General features: G+C 42.9%; 1 protein-coding gene and 1 long non-coding RNA gene across 5 annotated transcripts in view; one reads left to right on the top strand and one right to left on the bottom strand.

Moving 5' to 3' along the window:
• Positions 1 to 26514, bottom strand: part of ATP8A2 (ATPase phospholipid transporting 8A2) — a 555201-nt gene that overhangs the window by 356489 nt on the left and 172198 nt on the right. The window lies entirely within an intron of this gene.
• On the top strand, positions 5126 to 9017 carry LOC132247682 (uncharacterized). The gene is made up of 3 exons (XR_009458970.1): positions 5126 to 5203; positions 7105 to 7170; positions 8099 to 9017. It is a non-coding gene; the product is annotated as an uncharacterized LOC132247682 (long non-coding RNA).

The raw sequence follows: 26514 nt of genomic DNA, 5'->3' as shown, positions 1-26514 counted from the left end.
GGCCAGATGCAGGTCCACAGGCTGGGATTGTGCAGCAGTGTGGGTCCAGGGGTGGACAGCGTGGGGACAGGGAACTGGGCAGCAACGCAGGTCAAGGAATTGGGTGGCAGCAAGTAAAGAAAGGGCTGTATCTCCACAGCCCTCACTTACTCCTCATTGTTGATGGCCATGTCCATAAGGGTCCAGGGACCCTGAACTTTATAGCAGGCCATGCTCCCCAGCTTTTGGTAGTCCAAAGTATTGGCAAACTACCTGGAACAGTCCCACAGGCTGCATCTGTCCTGTGGATAGTATATGTCACTCTGGCAAATTCTTTTTTCAGATATTAAGAATCCTCTCACGTACTTCAGTGAAATTACTATGGATTTACACTGGTATAAAACAGGGCAAAATTTGATCCAGTTTTTAACTGGAGTTATCAATGCTTAGATATGGGTTGCTTCCATGTAGTTCTGAAAATTACAGCGAGCAGTTGTCTTGCCAGATATCAGAAGACGTTAATGAATTAGCAAAAACTCATCAGCCAGAACAAAAGAAGACTATTTAAAAATAATAGCACCATCACAGACTTTAGCTGGTGATAGGTAGGACTCCTTAGGCTAAACTGCCTTATTGTAAACAGTGTGGATATGACAAACAGGGAGGGAAAAGAGAGAGAGAGAGAGAGAGAGAACATTCCAAAATGATCCTGAGCTTAAATTCTTTGGCTCATTAGACCCATCTACTATCCAGGCTGAAACCTTTGTAATTTCCTGTAGATCTTTTTTTTGACCCTTGCTTATAATCCAGGTTCTGCATCCTGTCCTGCTCAACTAAAGTCAATGAGAAAACATATTCTTCAACTTTTAAAAATCAGTGCTTTGAAGACTGTACTTATCTAGATTGTGACCATTTAGAACTGGCAAGTAACAGAGCTATCAAAACTTATACACCATACTGTCTTTGTAAATAAATTAATTTTTATTTTTTAAATATTTTAATGGAATTCGCTTTCCCTTTCTAATCAATATTTCTTAATAGAATTATTTTGTACATCCAGCAACAAGATCTACCATCTAGTGTGCATATATTACCAATATTAAGCTGTTCACTCCCTGAAATCCAATGAGTAGCCTGCATGAACCTCATCTGAGCCATTTAAACTGTAGTTGCAATTATTTCTTTTCTTGGAATCACACACACATATGCTTGATTCTGTCTTCTAATGGCATTTCTCATATGCTTCTAAGCACTAGCAGCAACCACCTCTGCTCTAGACAGTAGCTGCTTTAGCAATCAGGTGCTCTGCAAAGGGTGCACTGTACTATGCCTACATAAACCATATGCTTGAAAAAAAAGGAATGGTTTAAGGGTAGGTTTTGGTCCTGCACCTAATTATATCCCTAATTGTCTGAAACTGTCTAGTTGCTTGAATGGGCATGAGTTGTCTCCAGTAAGGATGCAAAAGGAAGCAATCTGCCTACGTGCAATTTCTACCCCTCCTTTTGGACCATGGGACATTTCTCAGAGCTAAGGGAAAAATCATGAAACATTAATGGGCTGGATGCCCAGCCTGTAACATGACAGGTTAAAGAATCCATTTTACAATAATGTTTCACTTCAGAGACGCAAACCATGGAACGCTGACAACCTAACAGCAAAACTTTTGCAATATTTGCTTATTAGTGGCCAGAGACAATCCCAGCAGGGTGCGGGGCCCAGGGTAATGCAGGCTGCGTGGGGCCCTGCTCCCCGATCCACAGCACACTTATGCTGGGGAGTGAGAGGTGGGAGGAGTGGCAGCCACAACTTCTGGCCAGAACAGGCAAAGAGACATCCGATCTGCCAGGCAGGAAGGTGGGCTAAACTTCAAACGCAGCAGCCATGGTCTCTCTGCCTGGTTCTGTGGGGCCCCCAAAAGCGTGGGGCCCAGGACAGTTGCCCCGATTCACCTCCTCTCCCCCCCAGGACAGCCCTGTTAGAATAAACTCTTATAACCAAGCAATGCCGCTATGTTCTGCCCTCATGGAAAAGTACTTCAAGAATCGGGAAGAAGTGAGGAACTTGTCATGGCTTTTAAGCCACAAAATACCTAACCAATCCTTTTTTTTTTTTTTGAGGAGAGGTTAGCATAGGTGTGGGCAAAATGCAGCTCGCAGGCTGGATGCAGCCCACCAAGCCATTCTATCCGGCCCACAGGGCCCCTAAAAAAATTTAGAAATTAATATTTATCTGCCCCTGACTGCCTGTCATGTGGCCCTCGATGGCTTGCCAAAACTCAGTAAGCGGACCTCCACCCAAAATAATTGCCTGCCCCTGAGTTAGCAACTATACAAGAGATGGAGATACTGTGCCAAGCACAGCTTTCTAACTAAACACTTAACTGAATAGTTCAGACCCAAAGCTCTCTAGGGGAAATGAGTCCAGTTTAACAAGAGGCAGAGGATACTCTCTCACTAGTCACTCAAGGGTGCACAGAGCCTCAGAGAGAAGAGAGGGGGACAAAGTTGGTACTACCTCCCATCTCTGCCACCATTCACTGGCTAGCAAAGCTGCCTGACAATACAAGGGCTCGCTTCTCCCCAAGCTGACTTGGTGACACTCCCATTCTGACGGAAACATTTTCTAAAACTTTAAATCAAAACTGTGACTGGAAGCTTAACAGTTTAGTTTGAGCAGTTAGAAATCTTACTAGTAGAACACTGAATAAGAAGTGTTACAGGACCTGGCTCAGTGCTTTGCAGACAGCCTGTGCTACTAACAGCATCCAGAAAGGGGACTCCAATGCATGCATCCCAGCATGCTTTTCAGGCTCCCCTGTATGCCTGGAGATGGCTGACAGCAGCTGAGGGCACAGGTCAGGGCTGACTGGCTGGCCACCACACTCCCCACTTCTCACAATATCTCCACCCTCCATCCCAGCTGTCAGGCTTTGAGAGAGCAGACACAGAGCATGTCTGCTGTCTTTTCAAGCCTGCCAATTTCCCCTCCAGCAGTGCATAATGGATCTTTGTCCCTCTGGCACTAGCGAACACCCAGTTCCAGCAAAGGTTGGGGTCAGCTTGGGTGCTGGCAGGTTAGGGGCAGGGGCTTCCATTCCCACCAGTGGCTGGCTCAGGCTGGTCCATGCTGGTGTGTGTGTGTGTGTACAGGGGGCAGGAGGGAGCGGGGCAGAGGCTCTGTTCCCAGCAAGGGTTGTATCTATGTTGTTTGGGTACAGGAGGCTAGGTCCTCAGCTAACTTGGAAAGCACTGCTGTCCACCCAGCTCAGAGAGGGGACAGACAGTTTGGCTCCAGCAGGATCTAACCCTCAGCTAACTTGACAAGTGCTGCAGGCTGCGCCAAAGTGCCTGGCCACACTTTGTGCAAGATGGGCCCTCCGCTGACTCAGCAGGCACTGCTGGCTGCTGACTTAGTTCAAGGAGGAGCTGGACAGTTCAGTTCCCACAGGATTGGGTCCTCTGCTCTCTGCGCTTCCTTGTTTAAAAACATGCACCCCAATTTCCAGCAGCTAATTTTTGGAAGAAGTTGTATCATGTATGCAAGTAAATGTAGTATGCTGGCCTAGCTAGGCCTGAAGGTGAGAGAAATGATTAAATTAAAACATGAAGTCCTGTCAAAGATCAATTCTCAAACACTCAAGCACCCAAAACCCCTTTCCCCCCCAACACACACTGAAGAGGAATCAAGTTTCAGAACAAAACTACCCTGATATAACAAAGTGTTTAGTCAAGTTGCTGTGGTTTCCTCCTCCTCTGTAAAACACATATTTGAGTTGTTACATCAGCTGGGAAACAATTAAGCTTCAACCACAAATGAGAACACCCATACTTTAGGAGGTGCTCAACACTTAGGCAAATGCTAGACATTCTCTAGATTAATGTTCATTTAACATCTCTATGCAGATGTGCCAAACCTAAGACAATCTCAGATAAACCTGTATGTGTGTAAAGTAGGGTTACATGTTTAAAGGAGAAACAAAATAGATATCTTTTTCTCAACTGTGGCATAAAATACTCTAACTTTGATATATAAGATTTCTCACAAAAATGAAGATTTCAAATGGAATTTAAACAGTGCAGACTAGTAATAACTACTTTAATTGTATATGATGAATCGAGCCAGTTTGCATGGCCAAGGATGAAAACAAGATTCCTCCGGCTGGTGCTTTATTTAGTTGAGAAAAATCTAATCACACAAACACAAGAAAAACTTGAAGTCAATGAGCGACAGATCCATTCCTAAATCTGATCACTGAATACGTAAAGCAAAAAAAAAAAAAAAAAAATCGACAACATGACTCATAATAATGTTTTTAACATCATGTTTATGTTACTGTTTTTTGCTGACTTTCCAGTTATGGAAATCCAAAATCTTTGGGTGGACACTTTAGAATTGATAGACTTCTTTGCTTTCCTTGAGGCTGAAATAGTTCATCCGTTCCCCACTGAAAACTGTTCAACACTGCCAGAAAATGCTGAAGCCTATAATATTGCCATTTTTTTCAACAGGAATACAGCAAATACATGGCATTAAAATACAAAAACATTCATGTGACAATCAACCCATCATCATTCAGAGCTCAATGTCATTAATATTACTTTCTGAAAGAAATGGTAATTTAATAATACTTGAATAACATAGTCCAGTGCATACTGAAACCTGAAGGCCCAATTAGTAGCTGGAATTCTTGCACTGAAATTTTAGACAATGACTTCAAACCGAGAAGAAACTTTTTGATGTGGAGAGTTGTATATTTTATTTAGAACTTGTGCTACTACCCTTCTAAACGCATTATTTATTAGTTAATTAACTCTCCTAAAGAGTGCATTTGTTCCCAAAAAGGATTTGGCAAAAGAAAAGATTTTCTTCTGTTTAAACACTATTTCTTGTGTTTCATCTGATTATTGGACACAGCTCCTTATGCAACTTACTCATTAGCCTCATGTCTCTTGAGTCTTTGGATGATTAGGGAAAACTAATCTTCCAGCAATAAGAACTGAGAGTGAATTTGACCCCAAATGTATTCTGTCTCCCAATTTTCCTAATTAGTTTCCTTTGCTAATTCCCACAACTGTCTGCAATAATGGATTGCAATTCCAGCCTGGCTGGTGATTAAAACAACTACCCAGCCACAAGTTACTGTTAGAACAGCCAAGCAGCCTTTCTCAAGGAGAGCTGAAGGTTTGCTGAAGTGGAACTTATACCCTAATTTTTTTCCCAGGTATTTATTTCATCATTTACCATTGTGCATTAACAAATGTTGTGCTGACTCCAGGAGAGAAGAGGGAAAATCATGTTTTTTGCCTCTTCGCTGCATTGTATATCATATCAGTTTAACATGTTACTTGACATATAATAAGCTGCAAAGCTGGCAAGCAACTGAAGTTATGCCAGGCTAAGAAAGCAATTGACAACTAGAGTTTAAAAGTAGCAGCACTAACATAGTTACACAAACCACAATTCATAAATAAAACTGAAGCGTTTTGGGGGGGGGGGGGGGGAAGGAGTTTGCCTAGAGACTTGTGCAGCTAAATCAACCAGTAGGTGCTCAGCAAAAATAGAAAAATTTCTAACTTAAAGGATTGATGCATATGATTGTATTCTTTCTGCTCCTCAATATTCCTGCTTGAAACACTCATTATGGCTAGGGACTTACCAAAATTGTGATTTCATGAAATCCGGCATTGCCCATGAAATCCACAGGGGAAAAACAACTTACTGAAAACAAAATGCTGGCTCTCCAAAGGGTCTGGCCACTCAAAGGGCTGTCAGCAAGATGGCTGCCATCTCCACCACTCACCACTGCTGGGCCCCATGTTCTGCCCATGAAATTGGAAGGCAGCCGTGTGATTTCAGTAGGTCCCTAACTATTGCTAATGCAAGAAAATGTCTCTCTTCCCTCTACATGTGGTCAACTTTTTCTAGCCCCATTTCCCAGTACATAACAGGGCACACTGAAGGACCCCTTATAGATGCACTGAAGACTAGGAAAGCAACCAGCCTTGATGTCACACTTACTGAACAAATCAAGCAGTTTGAATCCCAGACTCAAGAAGGGCTCCACTGCCTATACAACTTATGCACAGCCAGTCAAAAAATTCCAAAGATATGGCAACATGCTCGAGTAATGGCACTTCTAAAGCCAGGGAAAGAGGTCTGAAACTCTTTGGGTCAGATGCATGTGTCTCTGTTATGCCACACACAAAAGTTGTATAAAACTACTAATACTGAACTGGATTGTCCCATACATGAATAAATACCTAATCCCCGAACAAGCTTTCACCCTGGAAAAATGAGGAGCTGCTCAATCTAACTCAACATATTGACAATTTTCTAATTAATAATAAAGTTAACATGTGCCTTTGGAAACTTTAACTATGTAGCCATGTTTCTTGTGTTCTTGTTATTAAATAAGAAACAGAGTAAGAATAAGCAACAGTAATCTAGGATGGGAAGGGCTTTACAGAAGTTATCTTCCAAATAAAAATAACTAATGAAGAAAGTGTTACATTTTAAATAATGGACTCATTTTGCAGTCTTGCTTCTTTTTTAGAACCTTTTAGTTTATCCAGTAATCATTATAAGGAAAACCTTCAGGCTCCAATCCAGCAAAACGTGTGCGTAGTTTTCAATGTGACCAAAGGCTTCAATGCAAACACTGGAATCAGAAGCACAAAAAGCCATCTATCTTTTAAAAATACAGAGGCATGATCGTTTGACCAATAAAAAGTTTAGTGGTTAAATAAAATGAATAGTGGTGCTGATGTTAAAAATGTCCTTGTGAGAAGCTCTTTCTTCTTAAAAGGCTGGATAGTTAAATGGGCCCCAGCAGAACCAAGGTCACAGTAAATACTAGTTACATGTGATAACAACATTAATCTGCTTTAAACTTTTGAGCCACAGGGTAGATGACCTCCATAACATCAAAACACTGTTAAGTAACAGATGAAAATACAACACAGAGTCAAACAAAAAGTTTATCATCTACTCAATTTTCTTTGATTAAGTATGAAAACTAAAAGCATAATTCTGTTTGTTAATATATCGCTGCAGGACAATTTGTGCAAGTTTCGGATGGCAACACAGATTCTGAGCTCAGAATATACTTTTGCAATTTGACAGGTTATTTCACAATCCAAGAAGCACAAACTCCTGACTTGAATGAAGGCAACCCAGATCATCAAAAAGGTAGTACTAATACAAAACATGTCAGAAACAGCCATCAGGGTGATGTAATACTGAAAATCCACCCACATTGCAGGATACAAATAAAATGCATTTACAGAACACAAGTAGTAACCCGAGCAGGTCAGTTCCTATTTGCATCCTTTCCTCTGAGATGGTAGGCTAAATTATATACAGATTTGCTTAGATACTCATGGTTCATATTTGTTAAATAACCTGAGTGCCATTTAGGAGGAATGTAGGACACAGATGGGCGAGGACATCAAAAGTCACTGCATACAGTCCTCTGCAATCAAAAGGCAACAATTTTGTATTGTTAAGCTATGTTCCCCCACACAAACAAATATATGTGCATCATGGTGCTAGTGTATTACTGATAACAATGATATAGAAATGCAGGAAAGGGATGTTAGAAACTAAATATATACAGCAAAAAACCCTATGTAGAGTAGGGGGAAAAGTGCAAAATGCGAACAGTGATCAATATGAAAAATGCTTTTATTTGTTAACATGCATTATGTATATACACGTTTACAAAATCCTTAGAATGAACTCTACCATTTTTTGCAGGTTAGTCTGACACAAGCAATTTAACCATTCTGAACAGATTCATGTAATAAAACGTGTGACTTAGCAATAGTGGCTGGTGCTCAAAGTAACTACTAAGGCTACATGCAGCCACATTTCTTATTCTCCTTTTCAGAAAACCTAATCCAGATTGGCAGGCTAATTCCACCCAGCTAACCTGGGTTTACCAGCGTTAAACATACATTAGGTCTTACATAGTATTTCAAATGGAAACGTTTACTAGAATTTTAACCCATTTCTAACCTTGATAAAGCCAAGGTATGAATACTATTCCACAGCTTCTGTAGCATCAATTGTTAATCCTGGCACATCTCTACTAATGCTCCCCTTACTCTCTTTGCAGTCCCATGGAAATATGGAGAGAATAGTCCCTGCTCAGAAGTCCAGCAAGAACTTAGATCAGATTTCCCAAGAATCTGGGGACTTACCCCAGCGCCACAATACATAAAGTCAGTGCCAGTGCCAGGAAAAGAAACTTGAAGTCCTGGCTTCAGCTCTAACTACTCCCAACACATTTCATCTTCTGAAAAAGACTAATAGGAAGAGAAGTGGGAGGAACATAAATGTTTAGATGCTTAAGAAATCTACGTAGTTCAAGTACACCATTTTTTATTAAAACAGAATGTGCTGTGCTGATTAGAGGACCTGAAGTCTTTACATCATAATGAAAATACCAAGAAATTTAAGATCAGCAAAAATGTCAAAACATTTAATTTCCAAAGATGACAAATCCAATATCTTGTTTCAATCAAAGTAATTTAACTACCTTAATGAAACTATGCAAGAAAATGGAACCATTAAATGATTAAAGGGAAACTATACAGACATTAAATAATAGAATTAAACAAATTAAACCACAGTTAAATGAAACTAGAATAAGAACAAATTAAAAGTAAACTGCCACTTTTGCATATGCACTTTGGCATAAACGACATACTTCATACACGAGATAACAGCTGCACTTTTCCTTATACGCTACTTGAGTGTATCATTTTAGAATTTTACTGAATATTTTCATCACTGTTTAAAACAGACAAAAGTTAGGGTAAACTTATAAGGGAAACAGCATAACATCCACAGCGATTTCCTTTTGGGTATAACCCTATGCTTCCGCTCTGTTTCCCCAAATCATGTTAAATTATTAAAAATGTTATACTGTCTTTTCCATTACATGTGTGAAACATGAGGGTCATGATTTCCTCCAGTTGTGTTCAGAGACAGTGGTGAGTGACAGCCACAAGAAACAGGTTATCTCCCTGGGATCAGCAGATGTCCAGCTGTGATGGAAGTTAGAAAAAAGAAGTTCTTTTTTGCTCTTTTTCAACTTATAAACATTCTTGACATGTTTCTGCTTCCCCTTAACTGTAAATTGTGGCAGTGGCTGATGCAAGACTTCTCACTGTCAGTATTCTACCAGGAAGGAGAATCCTCATACCTGTTATCCCCTGCAGTTAGTAGGATGCTTTAGTGGCACATATGTAGGTTTAGCAGATAAAATAATATAGTCCCAGAAGCCATATTCCATCATGGGAAGAAGGGATATATTCACATGTGCTGAGGAATTTCCTTCCTCTGTGAGGATGCAATTACAAAGTTTGCAACCACAAAACGTATTTTATAGGTCCCAATAATCAGACCGTGCATCATCTATGGCAGTCAAACCTGGATCCTCTCACAGGCACATGACATGCTATTAGACTGCTCTGAAAAGAAGCTTTTGCAGAAAATCCTTGGTGCATGGTGTGATCCCATAGTGCATAAGAATCAATAATCAGCTGTATCAATCATACAGAGATACAACCCTAACCATGAAATCAGAGCACAATTACAGTGGTTGGGCCACACTGAATGGACGTGATCTGGCTGCCAAAGAAAGTGCTCCTCAGGATACCAGAGAGGAGAAGGCTGCCTGGAAGATCAAGACACAGATAGCTAGTGTCAGACCTACAGAAATTAAATGGTGGATGACTGGAGGATGAAGAAACACAACAGACAGGAATGGATGAAGACAACAGAGGCAGGCAAGAGCTTCTAGGGCTTACAGTGCTAAGCTACTGCTAAATAATCAATTATGCACATCTGGGTACTTGCACAAGAAATTAAGTAATTGAAAGCTAGATTACTTGATTAGTTTGTACCCACAGTTAGTGTGCTGTTACAATATGGAGGCGAGATGTTTTAGAGTATGGCCAAAAGTGGGCACAATTTATTGCTGTAATGAGAATTATAGACAGCATCCAAGGTAGATATTGAGGTTCATATTATACTCACAAATCAAACTGAAAGAAGGGGAATTCAGGTGGACTAGTTTGTAAATAACAGAAAGGCCAACTTGAAACCTGACTAGACTCTGAACTAACACAAAACATATTAGATTTATAAAATGTTTATTCCAATCCTGTCTTTGCAGAAATCCCACGTTTCTGGTCTGGCAAGCTATTCTCTTCAAATATAGAGAGTTCTAGTGATAAACAGAATTTGAGCCCTACAACAGGGAATTGTATGCAGAGTGACAGCATATCTGAATTGTTATGGACCTAGAAAGTGGTTTCCAAGTTAAGTTCTGACCAGTTTCTAGTTTTCATTCAAGCCCACAGGAATCTAAGACATAGGAAGAAGAACCATGGGAGTTAAAGGCTGATAAGAAATGGGGGAGTAAGAGAGGCTGTATGTAAATACTGCAATCTCTACTGCCAGAACAGTGAAATTGAGAGTGAAGAGGCTGTGCATCCTCCTACTTAGGGTTAGAAGTCTGGGTGGCTTTTGAAGAAACAATGAGCAGAACTGGCTGAATTGAGAAAGAAGGTCTCAAAATATGTTTTGTATTTTGAAAATTGTTTTTGATCCTTGTGATGGCACAAACCTGGGATCAAGGGGGAGGGGAAAAAGATCCAGATCAAGTAGGCCTAATAAAAGTCTTGTAGAACAAGGCACATGCCTGCCTCCTCCTCCTGGGCACAAAGCCTCTTAAAACTCCAAGGAGAAGGCAGGGGTTGGCTAAAGGGGTTCTGATCCACCTGTGCTCCTTTAGCATTCAAAGACAAGCAATGTCCATTGGAATGCTCTATGGACCAGAGAAATGCTGCAAACACAACATTGGAAATCAGCTAGTAGTAATTGCCTAGAGTGGGGGTGGGGGCTGGACCCGATGATCTGTAAGGTCCCTTCCAGCCCCTAACAATCTATAAATCTAGTAAGCACTGTCTATCAATACCAATGCTTGCCTTGAAACTCTCCAGTGTAATATCGCTACATATACATCTGGGAACACAGGAAGTCAGTAGTCAGAGAAGGAAGAAAAAAAATTAGGGCAAAGCAGGCTCAGGGTGCGTCTGACATTGTAGAAACTTTTCATGGGAAGCTTTCACATATTTATAATGATGTGAACGTTGTTCTGCTTCAAAGTGGCAGAGGGCAGCAACAAAGCGGAGAAAATTCTATCCAAAGACCAGAGAGGTGAAATCACTGGGTTGGAATGTGATGCCTCCGGATTGAGAAAGACTAGCACAGAGATGATGATATTGTGGCAAGAGACTACAGTATGGCAGGAAGTGCAGATTAACTGTAACTAGAGGTGGCAGCATAGCAAGAGACACAGGAGAAGCAATACTATGTAATCTCTTCACAGAGCCCAGGCAGTCTTCCCCCTTCAGGGCTAGGACAGAACTACCCAAGTGTACTCCTGCATTTCTAGGACTGCATTAAATCCCAAGGAACAGGGGCCTGGAAGGGACTGTCTGCTCCACTGAGTCCAATCCCCCACAAACACAGGCAATTATGTAATGATTGGGGATCCACAAGCACATCTAGTTTGGCCCCTCCAGCAAATCACCACCACAAAGCATCCCATTGCTTAAAACCTTGAGTATAGATTGAAAAGTCCTTAAAACAACACCACAGCAAGAAAGCAGGAGACAGAGGTACCAGCCCTGCCCCACGTGACAAAGAAAGGCTAAAAACAGTCTCTGCCAGTACAAATTGGGATCAGGAAGTTGTAATGTAGCAAATTACATCCTAATGTAGCAAAATTCATTGGGTGCCTACAAATGTGTTCTGGGGTTGGGGCGGGGGGGGAAGGGGACAGGCATTTAAATTAAAGCAGCTTTCAGGAGCTGCTCTAATTAAAATGTCCGCAGCATCTCGTGTATTCAGCGTCCCATGTTTCAAAATGGCAATTGATCGAGTCTGCTCGGATGCTTTCTAATCAGAACATGTTGGAGCATACATAAATGTGCCCATTAACTCAGATGGTCAGGAATAGTAGGAAGACCAGTGCACTCCAAAAAACCTCAAATGGACAACATGCAATACTTCAGAGGATGGTGGAGGGAAAAGGAAAAGAACACCAACCCATAGTACTATATCTGGAGGGGCAGGAATTCCTTCTGGACCCTGCAGGCACTTATCAGAGGTTCTGAAGCATGAAATTTACCCAAATCCAAGATGATCCTGAAAATAAGATGACCCCCCTACCCCCAATAATTAGATTCTATTAATGGAAAATGTATAAATTAGTTACATATTTATAAATTAGTTTTGCATATATAGAATCTGATTATTGGAGGGTCACCTTAATTTTTTCCACACCACTGAAGCAGAGAAAGCGGTGGTAGCAGGGCAGGCAGTGGGGGAGGCAATAGAGGGAAAAGGCACTGTGGACACAGTAGGGGGCAGGAAATGGGGTAGGCAGGCCCCCTGTAGCCTCTGGGGCATTTATCCTCCCCAGTAGCCTCAGATCACCCCATCTCCATCCTCCCCGTAGCCACAGGCCCCTGCCCCTCTTCCTCCTCAGTTACCCCTGCTCTGGCACCAGCAGGCTCCATCCCATCTCACATTTGCGAGAGCCCAGCAGGACAAATTATGCTGAGGGGAAACCAGCACGGGTTCATAGCATGCAGACCGTGCCTGACTAATCTAGTCTCCTTTTATGACCAGGTTACGAAATGTCTGGACACAGGAGGAGGGGTGGATGTCATATACTTAGACTTCAGGAAGGCCTTCGATACGGTATCCCACCCCATACTGATGAACAAGTTAAGAGGCTGTGACTTGGATGACTACACAGTCCGGTGGGTGGCGAATTGGCTAGAGGGTCGCACCCAGAGAGTCGTTGTGGATGGGTCGGTTTCGACCTGGAAGGGTGTGGGCAGTGGGGTCCCGCAGGGCTCGGTCCTTGGATCGATATTCTTCAATGTCTTCATCAGCGACCTGGACGAGGGAGTGAAGTGTACTCTGTCCAAGTTTGCGGATGACACAAAGCTATGGGGAGAAGTGGACACGCCGGAGGGCAGGGAACAGCTGCAAGCAGACCTGGATAGGTTGGACAAGTGGGCAGAAAACAACAGAATGCAGTTCAACAAGGAGAAATGCAAAGTGCTGCACCTAGGGAGGAAAAATGTCCAGCACACCTACAGCCTAGGGAATGACCTGCTGGGTGGCATGGAAGTGGAAAGGGATCTTGGAGTCCTAGTGGACTCCAAGATGAACATGAGTTGGCAGTGTGACGAAGCCATCAGAAAAGCCAGTGGCACTTTATCGTGCATCAGCAGATGCATGACGAATAGATCCAAGGAGGTGATACTTCCCCTCTATCGGGCGCTGGTCAGACCGCAGTTGGAGTACTGCGTGCAATTCTGGGCGCCACACTTCAAGAGGGATGTGGATAACCTGGAGAGAGTCCAGAGAAGGGCCACTTGTATGGTTAAGGGCTTGCAGACCAAGCCCTACAAGGAGAGACTAGAGAAACTGGACCTTTTCAGCCTCCGCAAGAGAAGGTTGAGAGGCGACCTTGTGGCTGCCTATAAGTTCATCACGGGGGCACAGAAGGGAATTGGTGAGGTTTTATTCACCAAGGCGCCCCCGGGGGTTACAAGAAACAATGGCCACAAGCTAGCAGAGAGCAGATTTAGACTGGACGTTAGGAAGAACTTCTTCACGGTTCGAGTGGCCAGGGTCTGGAACGGGTTCCCAAGGGAGGTGGTGCTCTCCCCTACCGTGGGGGTCTTCAAGAGGAGGTTGGATATGCATCTAGCTGGGGTCATCTAGACCCAGCACTCTTTCCTGCCTATGCAGGAGGTCAGACTTGATGATCTATTGAGGTCCCTTCCGACCCTAACATCTATGAATCCCTGCATTGGCCTGGGGCATGGAGAATGACCGCACAGCAGCAGCACAGAGCCAGCATTGCTGCTGTGGGGCTGGGGTTGTGCTCCATGCTCCAATCTGGAGTGGGGACAGTGGGTTGGCGGGTTAGGTAGGGGAGCAGAGGCTGCGGAGTGGGGGGGAGAAAGGATGGAGAGAAGAAGGGTTTAAATATAAAATTCTTCTTTCAACAAAAAAGGTGACCAGAACCATGCACAATATTCTAAATGAGGCCTTATTAATTGTCTATTACTGAGTATTTACCAATACTTCCCTCTCTCTATTAAAAGTTTCTTATCTAACCTGTCATAGATTACATTATTCTTTTAAATTACTTCAACACAGTGGGCTCACCACATTGCTGACAACAAATGATGACCAGGTTGTACCAAGGGCAGAAACAAGAAGAAAGTTAGATCTCTCAGGATACTTATCCTCTAGAGGTTCATGGTAACACAGGAAACTGAGGCAAAGGACTACCGTCCTAGATGCGGTGGAGCTACATGTTTCACATATTATTTGAACAAGTCTGTGCTTAATTCCCATTTACTGCAGCTTCCCCAAAAAATGTTTTGTCCTTTGCAATGCTTGTGAAAGAGGAAGTATTCCCTGTGTAGGGGACCCAAAGAGGAAATTGTTTTCTCAGGTTTCTGGGTGGAGGCCATAGTTGATGCATTTGCTAATTCCAAGAGGGTTAGCTATTTGAACCTGGCCCTTGTTGCTTTTAAAACACCTGGCAGGAAGGTTACATTCTGGTCCCTGACTGAGGTAAGGGTCCCACCAGAGGACTACATTTCTACTGTGCTGATAATAACTAACAAGCATATTCAGGAACCTTGTTGCTTTCTCCTTTGTGCAAACACAAGTGCAAACTAATAAGAGATAGTATTCACAGAAGAATGGGCCAACAAAGCACCATACTCTGCAAAAATACACCTTCTAATTCACTGGGAGAAGTGGGTGGTGGTTGTTTTTGTTTTTGTTCTGGCCCCGCCCCCCAGGCCTCCATGGCCTGGCAGGCAGGACCCGGCATAGCAGAGTGGGGCCAGGCAGGGAAGTTCATTGCCACTGTAAGCCCTGTGCTGCCCTGGTGAAGTGCCCCCTGCCTGCCTGGCTGCAGTGGCACAGGATTATGCCCCTCACTGCTGCCAGGTGGTGTGGCGCTTGCAGCTGCAGCAACAAGCTTTCCTGCCCAGCCCCACTCTGCCCTGCCATGCCAAGTCCCACCTACTAGGCCATGGAGGCCCTGGGGAGAGGGCAGCAGGGCAGGGAGCCTGAGCCCACAGCCCACCCCTTCCCCCCACAATAGGCTCTGCTCCGGCTATGCCACCTGTGGGGGTGGAGCTGACCTCTGCTCTGCCACAGCAATCGCTGCCTCCTACAGACAGCAGCCGGGGCTTGGGTGCTGCTGTGGGGGAACCTGTGGACCTGGGTCCCTGGCCCTGTAGCCCTGGCAGGTGGGGTGTCTATGGGTGGGGAGTGAGGGGCAACAGCAGGAGTGGAGGGGGGGGCTGTGGATGGGCAGTGAGGACCTGTGTCCTGGTGAGCAAAGGAAGCTCTCATTTTCCATGATAAAAAACCTAAAATCTAATTCCAAAAAACTTATAAGTACTTAGAATTTATTTTATTATAGTGATTGAGGCCCTACTAGGCTTCCAAATTCCTTTAAAAGAGTAAATATATCAATAAAACACTGTGTTCAGTTGATACCTATGTATATAGTGGTGTTTCATTTTCATCATGGATTTTGGGTTTTTTAATTTTACAAGTTGCAATTTTTATCAGAGAATTTGAGATTTTTAAACAGAGAAAACCAGGATCCCTGGTAATAACATTCTCTGTATCAATCATTATTTAAGTATTATCTCTGAGAGTTAGGTCAGTACTTCTAACTCTTTTACAGCCAAGCCTCCCTATCTGCACTAGCTAGAAAAAAAAGTTGGCAATAACACAGTACCTGAACTGTATGAAGAAACTATGAACATAAAGAATGAAAAATCCAATGCAATGAACAAGCAATTAAAGTACTCTACTTTGACTCTCAAATATTCTGTACAGTCACAACAAAATCACCTGCATACTTAATCAGTAGCTGTGCTTCCACCAAGAATCAACAGATGCTGGACAATCTGTTTATGGAAACACTGTAAAATCAAGTCTATAGTTACAGACTTGGATCCCCATACTCATAGCTACAACAAGCAGCTTTAGTGCAGCAAATCCCATTTAAGCTAGACAATAGGCAATCTCAGTTCATACATGTATTAAAATAGTCTGAATATAGAAGGTAAACATGAATAAAAATATTGCACTTTGTACTGCACAGCTAATTGATCAAAAATTTTTTTGAAACTAGCTCCACAGCAGAGCTGGCCCCCCCTCTCTGCTCCCTGACTGGAGCTCCGCCAGAGACTGCAGGAGTCTGCCTGGCTGCCCCCTGCTCCCCCACTTCACTCACCAGTCCCTGCTAAGCAAGGATCCCCACTCCCCTCTGCCTTAGACAGACACCTTTCAGCATTAGCTAGCAGACCACATGTTGGCTACATCTGTACTGTGGCAGACTGGACAAAGGCAGACAGGACTGTGCCCACTTAGGGCTTTTTAGAACTAATCAACAGGTAGCTGGTCAAGTCCCTCTGTTGCTTCCTTGGAAAAAGTTGTTTAAGAAGAGCTTGAACCAACCTAGGTTTAGGTTAGAGATCAGAAGGCAGTATTTTACAGTTAGGGTGGCCAAAATCTGGAACCAACTTCCCAGGGAAGTGGTCCTCGCCCCTACCTTGGGCAAATTCAAGAGGAGGTTGGATGATCACCTGCCTGGGGTCTTGTGAACCCAGCATTCATTCCTGCCTGTGGCAGGGGGTCAGGCTAGATGATCTGTTCAGGTCCCTCCTGACCCTAGCTACTATGAAACAATGAAGAAAAGCTCTCTTTTTCTTTGTTTTCTTAGTGGGCTGATAAACACTGAGTTAAGAGTGATAAACACTGTGTTATCAACTGTCTACTGGGCTGCTCAGGAGGGTGGAGAACCCCTCCCTAATCAGATCATCCTGCCAAAGCCTGGCCACAACCCCTTAGCTCAGCACTGTACAAGGGAAGGGAGGGCTGCTCTAGCACCCCCCAGCTTCTAGCCTGAGCCACTGCAGGCATGTGCCTGCATTTCTGGGACGTCTTAACAGTTACAAACTGGTTTAACCTAGCCAGGTTAGACTAACCAGCAAAGATTAAATCAATTCAGGCTCAGCTTTTTGAATGTTTGTTCCTAGCCTAGGGGTCCACAGTCCTTATAACCATTTTACAAAAGGTTCACAGCCAAAGGTGGTTTCCTCCTTTAACTCAATTCCAGCTCCCTCAAGGTGCCTCCTTCTCTAGCTGTCCACAACATCTTTTCTTGGGTCTTGCCCTTACTCTATGTTGCTCCATAGAACCAAGAAGTAATTTCCAGTAGGACACATGACTAGGAGCAAATGTAATGTATACATATCCCAGTTTTAAAAGACCCAAGAGCCATAGGCGGGTAGGTGTCTCTAAGCCAAGGCCTTAATACTGTATTACAGAAATGTACTGCCTGCCATGAGATCATTCATAGATACAATGCCAAAACTGAATACAACTGAGAGCCAATCTGAAAAACAAACAAGTTTTAGAAGGCTCACTTATCAATAATAATAATAATAATAATTAGAAAAAAAAAAATCAATCAACATAGGCATCCTGTACCACCAGTCCCAAAAGCAGCATGTAAATTAGGCTCTTAGTTCTACTCTGTCCAGCCTAAAGGTCTTTCCACATTCCATGCATTTGTTATACAATTAGAAAGCAGCACATGGCAGAGAGAGTTAATTTTGATGAAACCTCTGTTTTTGGAAATCCATTATCCACTTTCCCCCAAAAATGGAATGAGACACAAGCAACCCCCTTTCTCCATACATTATTCACTCATTACAGCAAAGTCAAAAAATCTTCTTCTATTTAATTTATTTTTCTAGTTGCCAGGCTGAATAAGCTCCCTTATTTTATCATGGGAAGTGCATATTATAAGACAAAAACAAAATGACCTTTAGTTGCAGATAACCTTGAGAAAAATGTAAGATATTTTGCCCTTCAGCATACGTCTTGCTTATAAGCAACTAACCTCAAACATAAGAATTATGATGACATGCTGACTTTGTACAGAGGAGGGTGATTTCATATACAATGTTTCAGGAATGAGATTTCTAAGTAAAATCAATACATGTACAGTAATTACTAACAAGTACTGGAATACTGTCCTGATTTTACAAGAGTTTTATGTAGGTGAGTGATCCTTACTCACGTGATATTAATGCAATCATCTGCATGAGAAAGGGCTACACTTGTTAGTGATGACTGCAGGATTTGGTTCTTCAAATTTGTTCTTTTAACCAATCATTTTTCCCTTTCCTGTAACTCGGCTTTTAAACATAACTTCAAATTAATATGTAACCTCCAATCAAGAGAATTATGTCCGATTCATGAGCTCAAGGAACAGGCCCCTGAATGCCTTTATGTCTGATATAAGAACTGATGGATGTGATTTCCAGCATCCCTTTTTGCCCCTTTTAACACTAGTGAAAAACTATGTTGTATTTCTTAGTCAATCACCTTATCGTGGGGCAGTGGGGAGAGGTTCTTTCAGGGCCTTTACTTGGGTCATCTGATATACTTTTGTTTATCTTTCCCCCCTTCTCCCACACAGTTCAGTGTTTACAAGGAAATATTTTTTTTAAAGTTCCAGGCCCAGGATCTGACTAGTACATTAAGATTAAGAGTATTTTATTAAGATACTATTTTAATGAGTTGCCAACATATTTAAAAGAAAGAAATGTAAACTAAAGGAAGTCTCCAAGCGATTCTAGTGCCTGAAATATTTTTGCTTGAAAAAATAATATTTGAAAAATAGGGAGAGAAAGTCCAACAGTGGACTTGAAGTGTCAATGAAGGGAGAAAGAGAGAGAGAGAGAGAGAAAAAAAAAAAAAAGTGTATCTGGTCTTAAATCTATAAGGTATAAAACATTTTCAGATTAGTAAGGTAAGTTTCTGGAATTCAGCAGAATCAAGCAAGGGATTACTCTCTTCAGAGAGCAACTCAGAATGGGAAAGAAAGAAATGATTGATTTTCCCTCAACTGCATGTTTAAAAAAAAAATTAGCACTCAAAAACAAGTCAAGACAGTAGTTCAATCACATCTCACCTGCTGCTGTATGCTGAGGAGTGAAACAGAAGAGTCACACAAGGGGAAAGCGTATCAATTTTTAAAAGCTCTAAGCTTGACTTGGATCTTATAAGAATTCATGTTAGCATTAATGATTTCAGACGTAGAATATATGAAATATAACTCAAATTAATAGAATTTCAAATTTAAAATAAATCATGTATTGATATATTTCAATGCGCCATGTGGCACAAAAACATCTAACTACTTTGCAATCACTACAATATATAAAACTATAAACAATATATATTTCTATTAAAACCCCATGACAGGCAAGGATTTCTTAGGATGATTACTTTTATTGGACCAACTACATTGTTGGGATAGAGTTAGGGCCTTGTTACACATTACACTGCAAGCTGCATAAATGTTGATTGGCTTAGTGCTACCTTGTAGTCACACCTTCAATTTGACTGGCACATCTGTGGGGAGTAGCCACACCTTAAATGGACAGAAAGTGGATTATGTGGATCAGGAAATAATCCTTCTTTGGAGTGGCATAACTTTGAGCCACATAAATGCTTTAAGCCACTTAAAGGTGTTAACGTGCAGGCATTCCAGGGGTTAAGAGCTCCAAAAGCTGCTCAAAATTAATCTGCAACAAGGCCTTTAAACAAGCTTTCAAATGCAAGTCTTGATGAAGGGGTTTGGGTTGTAGCCGTGTTGGTCTAAGGACATAGGCAGACAAGGTGCCTTGGGTGAATTTGATATCTTTTATTAGACCAACCCAAATGGTTGGAGAATAGTTATTAAGCAAGCTTTCAAGTTCAAAAACCCTTCATCAGGCTAAGGAAGCTTCAGCAGTTGGTGTGACTTGTCTTGATGAAGAATGTTTTGCATGTGAAAGCTTGTCTAACTCTATCCAATTATGGCTGCATTCAGATGACTGTGGCTGTGCAATATGTAGTGCCACAGATGCTGTGGTGCTACATACCACATGTTCCATTGTTCTCCATGCTGCAAGGGAGCAGCATGGAGGGCTTTTTTGACTGCTAGATATCCAGGGGTGAAAAACCCCATGAAAAAAAAGGCGGAGTGGCACATGCAGCAGCAGCATGCGCTGCCCAAAGCTGGAGCCTGGCTGGCCAGAGCCACACTCCACTGCTGGCCAAGCTCCACACAGCAGGATCACTGCTGCTGCAGCCCCAGGAGGCGTCCACGACTCCAAGTAAGGCTGCTGGGGCCAGCCCAGTGCTGCCCCTGCCTTCCCTACCCCACCCAGGATAACTTGCCACATGCCAGAGCATGCGAGGCACAGGTGTTCCCCCGGGATAACTAGCAGCATCACAAGGTGCACTGCCACTAGTTGTCCCCAGGGAACCAAACTTTCACACACATCTGGACGTGGCCTATGAGTTGGTCCAATAAAAAGATGTCACCCTAAAAAGTCCTTGCCTTTCACACAATTTCTGGATCATCACAGCTACATTACTCTTATGCTATTATTAAGAAACTCTACATTTAGAAGAAAACTAGCGATAAACTGCTAGCCTTCCTCTTAGCAGGGGTCATGATCCTCTTCCTTGGATCTCAAGTATATTCTAAGAATGCTTGCAGTGGCAAGACACCGATAGCCCTAGTTCCCCTGCTTTACCTGTGGCAGGTAGGGCATTCTTGGTATTTTGGGACAATATGCCTTGTAGTCATGCAACAGGGTAGGCTTGCATAGTTTTAGGAATAGATTAGAACTTGTATGGGATGGTTTGGAAAGGGATGATCCTGTTTCAAGCAGGGGGTTGGATTAGATGACCTCTGCAAGTCCCTTCCAATTCTACTTTTCTATGATTCTAAGAAAAGTACGTGATTTATTAGGGATAAACTGTTAGCCAATCAAGAAGAAAACAATGCGATTTATTTTCAGTCAAGGACATGATGATAATCATTACTAGTCAAAGGTGCATATAAGTTTTTGCATTAGAGGCATCTGATTAGTCCTTTCCTAAAAGATATAACCAGATCACCAAAAAGTTCCTTAAATAATTTAGCAGCTGAACTACATGAGCCTTACTAACAAAGAATTTCAGCTCACTTATGTCTTTCATGTAATGATAGCTTCTCTGACAAACCACTTCAGTAGCTCTGCAATAGTAAACTTGCTACCTTGTTATGGTGGAGAAGCTTGCTATCTGACCTCAAGCATCAAAATTACCCTCAATATTAGACATTTCTCATAGCATACATTCATGACACACCATGTAATCACCAATTTTCTGCACTCAGGAGACCAGTTCTAAATCAACAAGCTCTTGGGTTGTCTGACAAGCCATGGTTCTTTCTCAGTTTATATCACTATATACTTTTAATGTTTCCAGGGCTCCCATTAGTTCTGGTGTTTACTAAAGACTTCTGCTGCCGCTGTATCAATTTTTCTCTTTGTATTCCTGCATAGCTGAATTTTATAACCATCAAAAATCTGTCATACATAAAATCCACTGAATATGAACCAGTTGTTTATTATATTTGATATTTAAGGGCAATAGTAGAAAACAGAACATGCAGTGTTGATTTCATGCAAATCATTTTTGTACATACAAGACGAAAAGGAGAAATATACTGACATGTTAAATTTGTATAGTGTTTTAGCTAAATCATTCAAAGTTGTTGGTAGAAAATGCCCGCTCATTAAGCAAAAGATACTTACTTTGGAACACTTTATTTTATTTTTTTTTTTTAGTGTCAACACAGGATAGATACATTTTCTGGTCTGTTCACAAAGTAAAGCTTGCGCTTCATGTGGAAATATTCTGAGAATACTAATGAATGGAGACTGAAAAAAAAAATATTCACTAGCCACAGGGAATGCTTGAAACAACTATCCCCTTCCAAAACTGAAATCACTCAGACCAGCTACAACCCCATTCCTAAAATATGGACCAAAGACATTTATGAGTGAGATTTAGTTCGTTGTTTTAAGTCTGGTTTATCTGAAGTTACCAGAGGTTAATCATTCTGGCTAAAACTTATAAATGATAAAGAATTATTTTACAGAAGTAAAACTAGAAGAATGAAAAGCACACTAGCTAAGTTATAGTAGCCTCTGTCGTAATATTTTTTGACTTACACGTGTGTGTGCTGGCAGAACGGGATAAAAATCAAAAGATAAGCAGCCTTCCCACTATCAATCCTCTGCATAAATGTTCCATTGCTATAATTAACCTTTTCAAGCAACAGGTGATGTTTTTGAGGCTTAAACTGCCTATCCCTGAATTTAGCAAAATGTTTACCTGCTCTTTTGATTTAATAAACCGCCAGATCATTAGGACTAGAGACCATTCAGCACTTTGCAAGAACAAATCCCTATCCAAACCACTGTTACCCTCACACTCTATATCAAGGGTCAAGATTCCTATACCTTCTTTTATAGGGTTGAGGCAAGATAGCATAGTTTTTCCAAAGTTCATTCTTACATTTCAAGTAACTATGTGGGCTACAGGAAACATCAATACTATACTGATCTAAAGTTGTTTTGTTCCTCTCCCTCCTGTTGCAGCATATGCAGACCCACGTTTTCATTGTTAGAGCTACAGCTCTAGGAAGCTGTCCCACTGGACTCAGTTTTAAGGGGGCTGCCCTCTATTGTATGTTATCTGTTCCTTAGTCACCTGGTCTGGAAGTCCCCAGCACCCCCACTCCCCCTTTGTTTCCTGCTCCACCCAGAGTTTAAACCTACTGTCTGGCAGTGGTAGCAGCATCTCTATTCAAGCAGCAGTGAGGGAGTCAATTGACTGCGTGGCTCATTATCATCTACTTGATTCCTTCTAAATTTTTCATTCCACAGGTGTTAACAACCCTCACTCCTTTTTAATGAACTTGATTAAAAGAACATCAAGGCAGCCTTTCTTCTGCAATTCTGTTACTAGCTGCTCCTGGTGATGTAGCTCCTGTATCAGAGCCCTGTAGACTGTTTTTAACTCTAGCTAAAAATATTAACTCAGACAACTGCCAAAATAGTCAAGAAGGCTTGATTTTGTTTTATGAATCTGAAACAGATAGACATTTAATTCTAATGACTAGAAGACTAATGAAACAACATTTTGACTATTTCTGCCTATTTTTGTGCTTTACAAAAATAATATGTGATATATCAAATTAATGCACATTCCAAAGTTATATTTGTTTTTGCTTCAATCTTATACTGAGTAATATAGTCCTGGACCTCTAGCTTATCAGTAAAGCTTCTAGATACTTTTAAACTGAAAAATATTTGTTGAAGCACCTTACCCTCTACAGCACCTTTTCAAAATCCTACATCTACCCATGGAAGTCCCTTATACCAGCCTTCATGTCTGGGGCACGAGTAGGTGGATATATAAAGTTCCTAATACATTAGAAGTCTTGTAATCAGAAAAGGTTTAAATAGCCATCTTCTTTGCTACAGTGATAGCCTCCATTTGCGGGGGTTTTGGCCCAGTGTACAGGTTTCCATATTAATATCCAAAATCTTTTAAATTCCAGCTTTACCACCATCCTAGAGGATTCAGATAATAGGGGAGGCTCAAAATCATGCATAAGGGTGGCTCTTTCCTCACTTCCAACATCTTTCACGTGGGACAGATTCGTAAATTTTCTAAGGTGACCAATGTACCCCTAAAGATGATATTTTATGGAATAAGACCAGGGGCAAGTCTCGGCTTACTTTTAAAATTTTTACATATTGTTCTATTTAACTGTAGGAATAAGTTACTTATTGCTAATACTTTGTTCCATTTTTGTTTCTTATGGCTGCATTAACTCTCTGGTGGATCATTAAGAGCCAATACATTGTAGCTGCTGGTCTAGGAAATGAGTATAACTAGCCTGAATTTTCTTCTTTTCAGACAGAATAAATATCACTAAGTAGGAATACACTGCTCCCTGTAGAGATGCTTATAGCAATTATTTGGTCATGTCTGTTGTTTGATTTACCATCCTTTATTATTGTTGATTCTTTTGGTTCTGCTTTTTCATTTTCTCTTTCCACTTTAACTAGTGGAACAAGGAGTTCACATCCATCTTAAGGAATATTTCCAAGGTAGAGAGTTTCAAAACCTACTTTAAAATTTCTCATTTTGTGTTACACCAACAACAGTGTGAAAAGGTGGCTGCAACTTTAATTCAAGTCTTACGTTATTCACAACAAGATCACCAATTGATCTTTGCCTTCTTTTAGAAGAAGAACAGAAACCATGTTTCACTACTGCTGGTGATGAAGTTGCTGGAAGACCTAAAGCAGAGGGCTTTAACTATCATTTTGGTTACGTTTTCCCCAAGAGCCGCTCTAATCAAAAGTGCCCCCATACCTCCACCCCAGAACATATGTAAAGACACCCTAAGATATCACCCTGCCATATTTTCTGCTTAACTACAGAATAACACCGCTAACTATCTCCTTCTTTCTACAGTCAGTGATTTTACCTGTTCCTCCCTTGAACAATTTTACAGCTCTCACTGTTTTCAAAGATGTCTGACAAAGAATTATTCTAAAATGTTAAAAGTAATAAGACTATTGAAGTTTTTATTCCTAGACTGAAATTAGACTATCATGGGAGACTGGTACCTCCCGAGTCAGAGGGGGCACCTGCCCCCTCAGCAGACAGTCAGCGACTGAGGGGGTGGGGGGAGGTGTCCCTGTGGCTGTTCCTACAGACCGGGGGGGCAGAGGGGTCCTGCCACCCCACTACTGGCACTTCTGCTGGCACTACCAGGTCAGCGGGATTGGCTGAAGGGGGACCACTTCTCCTGGTGCCCCCACTCCCTGGCTGGTGCTCTCAGGGGGGGCACCAGCGCTCTTGCCTGCCCCTGCCCTGCCCAGGAATGCTACTGTCAGGGGTACACCAACACTCTCAGGGGTTGCACATGCACCCCTGTGCACCCCTTGCATGTCACCACTGTGGACTACTATTTCAAGGATTTGAAAAACTAAAACAAGAAAAAACTTTTCAAACATATACTCTTATAAAACCTGACCCCAGGTTTAATGACCCTTTTCTTGCCTGCCAAGGGCAGGGGGTCAGATTAGATGGCCCACTGAGGCCCCTTCTGACCCTTAAATCTATGAATCTATGCACCAGAAAAAAGTGCATGCTTGTTAAATGATAAAAACACATGGGCTAAGTACAGACAGTCAAAAAAAGCCTGAGGCTGAATCAGTTCAATCTTTGCAGGTTAGTCTAAACTGCGGAGAAAAGCGGCCCCTCACCTGCCCCATGACCAGTGCTCCCTGCTGCAGGCGCTCGCAGCCCGCACAGGGCTGTCCGGTACAGGCACAGGCAGTCCCAGGTGGGCTGCGGGTGGCTGCAGTGTGAGGCACCAGGAGTGAGCAGGGAGGGGCTGCTTTCCCCACCCCACTGTGCTCAGCACCACCTTGTAACCTGGCCCCACTGCCAGGCTGGCAGCAGGGCAGGTTACAAGCTGGTGCTGAGTACAGGAAAAAGTGGCCCCTCACCTGCTGCATCACCCGTGCCCCACACTGCAGCCACCTGCAGCCTGCCTGGGGCTGCCTGTGACTGCTCCAGACAGCCCTGCATGGGCTGCAAGCAGCTGGAGCAGGGAGCACGGGCCATGGGGCAGGTGAGGGGCCACTTTTCCCCACGCTCAGCACCAGCTTCTTCCCTGCTGGCGAGCAGGAGGGTCAGGGCTGTGCACTGCCCTCCGCCTGTACCGTGGGGTTGGGGGGCACTGGGTGTGAGCAGGTGGGGAGCCAGCGGGAGCACAGGACTTGCACCAGTGTCTCGGGGCCAGTGCTGGCGGGGCCCAGAACACGGCGGCAGGAGTGTGGGGTCCCAGCTGGCTGGAGCTCTATGGAGCCAAGCCAGCTCCCCCCTCTCCCTGCTGATGCAGCCCAGCCCAGCTCCAAAGACCCCTGCCACCCTGTGCCCTGCTCTGGGCCCCACCAGTGCTGGCCCTGGGACATAGGTCCCAAGACTTTGGGACACTGGACCCAAGATGATAACCAGGGGCGGAGCACCTGTCAAGGGATGGGGCACCTGTCACAGGGCAGGGCTACCAATGTGGCCCTCAACAGCCTGCCAAAACTGGGTAAGCGGCCCTCCGCCCAAAATAATTGCCCACCCCTGTACTAGAGCATGCCTCCCTGCTTGGCGGGAGCAGATAGCTTGGGCCGAGGCTAGCCCACCCACCCTGCAAGGTGGTGGTGGCCGGGGGGGGGGGGGGGGAGGGGAGGGAAAATGTTGTAGTGTAGGTGCAAAGCATCCTGGGATGCTAGGGGACTGTGAGTTAACTTGAGTCTGGAGGGGATCTGGGACAGAAGTTCAATAAGCCATTTTAACCTAAATCAGTTAAGTCTAATACTACATCCATCCAGGTTTATCTTAAACTGGTTTCAGACATTTTGAAAGTGGTTTATTTGCAGCGAACTTCTGTTGCATTACAGATTTGAACTGGTTTTG

Source organism: Alligator mississippiensis, chromosome 1 (genome assembly GCF_030867095.1).
Source record: "Alligator mississippiensis isolate rAllMis1 chromosome 1, rAllMis1, whole genome shotgun sequence".
NCBI lineage: Eukaryota > Metazoa > Chordata > Crocodylia > Alligatoridae > Alligator > Alligator mississippiensis.
This window is presented reverse-complemented; position numbering and strand designations above follow the sequence as displayed.